This window comes from Gracilinanus agilis, chromosome 3 (genome assembly GCF_016433145.1).
Source record: "Gracilinanus agilis isolate LMUSP501 chromosome 3, AgileGrace, whole genome shotgun sequence".
NCBI classification, from domain to species: Eukaryota; Metazoa; Chordata; class Mammalia; order Didelphimorphia; family Didelphidae; genus Gracilinanus; species Gracilinanus agilis.
In genome coordinates this window covers 10,135,893-10,142,135 of record NC_058132.1, presented here as the reverse complement: position 1 = coordinate 10,142,135, position 6,243 = coordinate 10,135,893, and the positions used below count along the sequence as shown (strand labels likewise).

Sequence of the window (6,243 nt, the reverse complement as noted above, 5' to 3'; positions counted from 1 at the left end):
AGTCTGACCGGCTGGTCCTTGTCCTGAATTAGGGGCGGGAGGATGGCTGGTTCCTGTGCCGTATTGATGCTAATAGCAGGGCCCTGGCGTGGGAAAAACCCCAATTCCTGTATTTTAGGAACAATTACTGTGTATTTCTGTGTCAGACCCGGGTCTGAGAGTCCATCTAGTCAATGGCTTGTTGCCCTTCTTTTGTCGTTAAGCATCCCAAAGAATTCATCCTCTTCCACAGAATTTGGTGACTGAGTGAAGGGGACCAAGGAGTGTTTTTAGGGCTAAAAGAGAACCTTCCCGGATCCCCCAGTGTGTGAACATGGGTGAGGCTTGGCTGGACCATCTCCTCATCAGGTATTCACCAGTTAGGGGTGTCTTGGGGTGCTCCAGGGAGGGGCTGAATCAGAAGCTCCTCAAACTCTCTGTTAAACTGCCTGAGCAAGGTCTGGGCTCTCTGGTCACTGGGGAGACCCCTGACCTCTATGGCCTTCCCAGGGCTGATGCTGGCCTGACCCATACTCAGGTCTAACCAATAAACTGAAACAAAAAACTCTCTCACATGACTTCAGTCCTACCAGGAGGAAGCAACTGAGGCCATTTGGGAGTCCAAATTGGCCAGTTCTGAGCCCGGCCAGATCCAGCCCAGCTCCTGCCTTCCTCTCCTCTTTCTCCAGTATCTGTTTGGATTAAACAGGAAGTCCCTCCAGTGCCAATAGGGTAAGGAGGGGGTGTCTGGTGGGGGACCGGGAGGAGGAGGGAAGGGCAGAGAGGTATCAGGGAGGGGCCAGCAGGTCACCCCAAACCCTCCCCTCCTATTGCTAAGCCCCTGACCCCAGGGGGCTGGTCACTGCCTTGGCATCTGGTCCTTCCTGCTCCTGAGCAGCCTGTCCAGCTTGACCCTCTGTCCACACCCTTCTTCTAAAGCCCAGCTTCTCTCTGTCTCTCTTCTCCCTGGTTTTCAGGCAGCATTTCTGAATCCCTCATTCCACAGGAAAGGAAATCCTCACAGCCAGCATTTCGATGGTCCTCAGGGATTTGTCACAAGCATCTCGTTGTGTCCTTGCCCCATTTTACACATGGGGAAATAAATTGGAAATGAAGTGACTTGTCCAAGTCTACACAGCCACCAAGCGTATCAGGGGGATTCCATGTCAGATCTTCTGGATTCCATCCATGTTTCCCTTCATGGGCTTCAGATGAAGGCTGGGTGGTTTTGAAGCCACTCTTGCCAGCAACCCAGGGATGGGCCCTCATTGTATGTGCAAAGAAAACCAATGTAATATTAGTGAAAAGATATTAAATTAGCCAAGCTTGTCCCAATATTGAGGTTGTACAAGAGCCATCCTGCCCACCCTAGCTGAAACAGAAATAAGTGACAGGACTGAAGAGTCTGAGCTCATTGAGCTTCCATCCTCTGGCACCATGCTGGTTCCAAAACATATAACAAGGGTGACCGTGGAGATGTGTGTTAGGACTCTGGCCATCTCTTAAAATCATTGAATTGACCTGGGAAAGGGAGGCTGCATATCACCTGGGCTGACTCTTTTGTTTCACAGAAGAACACACTGAGGCTCAAGAAGAGACAAGCATATATCAAAGCCACAATCTGAACCCAGGTCCTCTGAGTGTTCCTCATGGGAAACAGGAGGGAGGTGTATACATGGCCTTCAGGACTGCCAGCTACCACCTTCCCTCTCTCAGCAGAGGACATCAGAGGGTATCCTGGATCAGTCACTTCCTATCTGACTTTTTCTGAGGATCAAACCTATGAGGTTGTGGTGGGAGGACTGAGAGGGGAGGGAATGAGGAGGCAGATGGAAGAGGATGAGCAATGGGGTTGGACCTTTTTTCATAGAAATCATTTATGAAATTCTTGTGCCCAGGGCAGCTCTAAGGAAAATACAAACAGCCTGGGAAATATCCTTGCCAAAGTAAAGACATTCCCTGGGCTCCAGTAGCTGAACTTCCACAGGAGAACAGGGGCCATTGAGGGGGCTTTTGGCTGGGAAAGTTCTTGGTCTGAAGAGGGGGTCTCAGGGCACAGGCTGACATCCAGCATTCATGTACAGGAACTGAGTGATTTGCTCTTAGTTGTTATTAGCTGAACTGGGGAAGAGAAAGGACTGGGATGGCAAAAGAAGGTTTTTAGTAAATGATGAATCAAGAAGATATTAAAGATATATTCATTTTACATTTTGTAATATTCTCTGTCTCTTGTTTGGTCTTAAAAATCTTTCTTTTCCCATCCATCTGACAGATATACTAATCTATTTTCACCTAGTTTGCTTATAGTTTCCTTCTTTATATTTAAGTCATTTACCCATTCTGGATTTATCTTAGTATAGAGTATGAGATATTGTTCTAGACATAATCTCTCCCATATTGTTTTTTATTTAAGCCTTACCTTCTGACTTATTGATTCCAAGGTAGAAGAGCAGTAAGTGGTAAGGCAATGGGGGTTAAATGACTTGTCCAGGGTCACACAGCTGGGAAGTGTCTGAGGCCAGATTTCAACCTAGCACCTCACATCTCTAGGTTTGGCTCTCAATCAACTGAGCTGCCCAGCTGCCCCCTCCCATACTGTTTTCCAATTTTCCCAGCATTTTTTGTCAAACAGTAGGTTCTTGTCCCAAAAGCTGGGATCTTTGTTTTTATGGAACACTATTTTGCTGAGGTCATTCACCCCAAGTCTATTCCACTAATCCTCCCTTCTGTCTCTTAGTCAATACCAGATTGTTTTGGTGACCACTGTTTTATAGGTACAGTTTAAGATCTGGTACTGTTAGGCCCTTCCTCATCCACATTGTTTTTCATTAGTTCTCTTGATATTTTTCATCTTTTGTTCTTCCAGATGAACTTTGGCTCTAATGAGGAAAGTATTCATGGATCAGACTAATATGGTGTCGACATGGAATCTAGAAGCCCCAAACTTGTAGCCTAGTAAGAGCTAATGAACCCCAAGTTTTAGGATTAGCTTGTAACTTGGACTTGTTCCCAGTTCCTGTGAGAATCCACCCTGCAGGGAATCTCAGGCTGGCAGTTTCAGACTGAATAATGGACCCTAAAGTAAATGACAATCCCAGTTATGTGGGACTAAGCATATGCTAAGTACTCTTTTTGTCTTAGGTAGTCTTTCCCATTGTATCAGAGACCCTTTCCCAAGAAGAACCACACCTGGGTAGGGACCATCCTTTTAGTATTGTTATATTCATAATCTGGGAAGTGATGGATGCCACCTTGAATGACAGGGAAGGCAGTTGGAAGACTGGGAATGTTCCCAGGTGCTGTGAGCCATGGGCAAACATCAGTTGGCCCCATGGTATAAATACCCCTGACAGCCACTTTGAGTCTGTCTCTCCTGGTCTCAGGAGGTGCCTAGACTAGGAAATCTTGGAGTGGGTGGTCAAGGGTGGAAGGGAGGTCTATGAAGAAGAGGGTTGGAATATCTTTGAAGCTATTTCCTGAAAGACTGTGAGAGCTAGTGCATCAACAATATGGATATTGAGAAAGCTGAGAGTATAAGCTCATCAATACAGCTGCATCAATAGCTTTCCTATTCTCTGTCTTGGCTCTGGCCAGGGAGTGGGAGTGAATAAATCTCCAGCTTCCACCTGATCAATAGCCTCCAGTCCTAATTGTCAACTAGTTTATAGATAATAGATTGATAGGGTCTCCAGTCCCCAATCCTTGTCCTGTTTATCTTTTCCCTGATTGTAGATAAAGAAAGTTCAACAAGTACCTTCCTGAGTGGTCCTTATATCAGGACTCTTGGGGAGGGAGTCAAACATAGTCAGATACCAAACTTCATCCAAGGCAAATCAAGAGCCCAATAATAATCTATCCAACCCCAGGTTGGACCTGGAACATCTATTTCTCCTCTCGAGGGTTCTTCTTGGGCAAGTGTTAGAGAGAAAGGGATACGTCAACATCATTGTACATCTATATCTCCCTAGAACCTTTTTTGTTTATAACAGTATCCATTGTAGGTAGCCCCTTCCCTTACACCCCAGCCTCTACCTATGATTCCTTTCCCAAACCTGATTGTACCCTGTATGTATAGTTTGAACACTCCCATTTCCTTATAGCTATGGTAATGTCAATCATCTTTCCCTGCCCCTGGATCTTCCCAAATGGTATAGAGGTTCCCCATATTCTTTTGCTCCTTGGAATTGTCCAATCTAGCCTGGTTGGCTTTCCCAGGGATTGGGGACCAGAGCAACCAGAGTTCAATCCTCTGACTCTGCATAGGTGTGTGGTGCCTAGCTCAGCCCAACTCAACCCTATACCCCTTTCCTTGATTAAAGAGTGACTTTTCTGACTATTTAAGAGTTCTGTGTTTTTTCCCAGTTAACAATGGATAGATTTCTAATATTTCACATGATTGAATCCTTCAATTGGATTGAGTTACAATTTTGTTGAGCTTAAAAATTAAGCCTCTGTTATTATCTGCAGTCTGAAAGCTAGCAGAGAAGTTGTAAAAGTCTTTTGGAATGTCAAAGACTTACACTTTACATGTGAAAAAGTGGTTCTACTCTGAAAAAGGTTTCAACCAGAATTCCTGGAAGACAGTTTTTTCACTAGTTAGGAAAGACTTGCAAATTGCTCTTCCTGACACCTGGTTGTACAATTGTGTTACTACTCATTTCTTTATCTTTGTAATTGGACAATAACATTATGTTAAAACCTTTTCCTTTTCCTTTTTTCCATGGACACCCTAAAACCCCCAATGCTGAAAAGGTGTATAATTGTTCAGTGGAGCAGGCTGTCTCTCTCTTTGTGTTTCCTGGATGATACCAGGCTGCAGATATCTCTCTCTTGTCTATTATTTGTTACAAGTCTCTCCTTCCCTAGTCCTTAAACTTCCCACCCATTGTTTTTGAAGTCTTTGGCTTCCTTCCTAGGTGAAAGAATCCAAGCAGGATTTTTGGAGAGGCTGAACCTCTTCAGGCAAAGGAAGCCAAAACCATGACTGGGTTGGGCAGGTTGGGTGGCAGAAATGCCCTGAGAGTGGAGAGTGAAGTGATGATTTCCTGCAGCTTCCTTACACCAGTGATGGAGGAGAGATGGGCACTAGGGAGTACTTCAGAGTCTCAAGGAGGCAAGTTATGGGCAGGATTGCCAGGTGAATACTTTTCTGCCCAGTTTTGATTAATTTAAGGAAAGATATTTTGCCTTCTGGCCAAAATCCTAGGGGAAGTGGAGGTAAAGAGGAAGGAAGAAAGACAGACTTAGAGAGATTAAGACAAGAGACCTAGACCCTGACAAGAGAGATAATGAGTGGAGGCCAGGAGTGAACTATGGGGGAAGCTGAGGTTGCCACCTGCAGAAGTAGAGGTGGCCCAGGATCGGGAGCAGGTGGCAGAGGTGGCAGTGGCCCAGCTTCTGGCCCAGGCAGTAGTGGTGAGAAAGGTCCAGTGGATTCGGTGCCTGAAGAAGTCTGTAGTATGGAGCCCTGAGGTGGAAGTATATGTCTTCCATGCCATGCTAGGGCACAAGCCTGTCAGTGTCAATCATCACTTCTGCATGATCTGCATCAGGGACATGTTCAGTCAGAACACAGGGAGGCAGATCTCCTCCAAAGTCATCCGGGACCATTTAAGTACTATGTGCGATATGCAAGCATTGCATGAGTGAGATTCTTCCATTCCCTAATTCAGAGAAGAACTTCATCCTTCCTGAAGAAATTATTCAAGAGGTCAAAGAAAGAAAAGTGATGATTGAAGATGAGGTGAAGGCAGAAATAAAAAAAGAAATGGATTCACACACTCGTACTGAATATGTTTTTACAGCTTCAGGAAATTTGGGCAAAGGAGCTGAAAAGTCCAGTGGCAAAGAAGAAGAAAAGAGCTAATCAGATTCTGGGTCTATAGAAGGTGCAGACAAGAGGAAATGCAACCAAGTCACGGAAAAGGTCTTCAATGCAAACAGCAATCCCTCTAGCCCAAGTGCAGCCAAAAGTTGGAGAACATAAACAGGCCGTTATTAATAACTTAGAGAAAAATAAGAAGGAAACAAAAAATGATGATGTTTACTTTAGTGGAAAGAATTTTTGACAAGTTTTTATTAAATTGCCCCAATTGTTCAGATGGTACATATTGTCATTTTTGTTAATCATTGGAAAGGGAGCATGAAAAGATTATCATGAGGGAAGAGGCTGAGAAATGTATCCTCACTTCCTAGGAATATGGTTTGAATACAGAAAACTACCTTATCTTGGTGGCATTAGGATATTTGTGAGCATTCTAGCTC

The 6,243-nt window shown here is 44.7% G+C and overlaps 1 pseudogene; it reads left to right on the top strand.

Moving 5' to 3' along the window:
* Window positions 1-5,291: 5,291 nt before the first annotated feature.
* Window positions 5,292-5,965, top strand: LOC123239851 (annotated as a pseudogene).
* The last annotated feature ends 278 nt before the right edge of the window (window positions 5,966-6,243 follow it).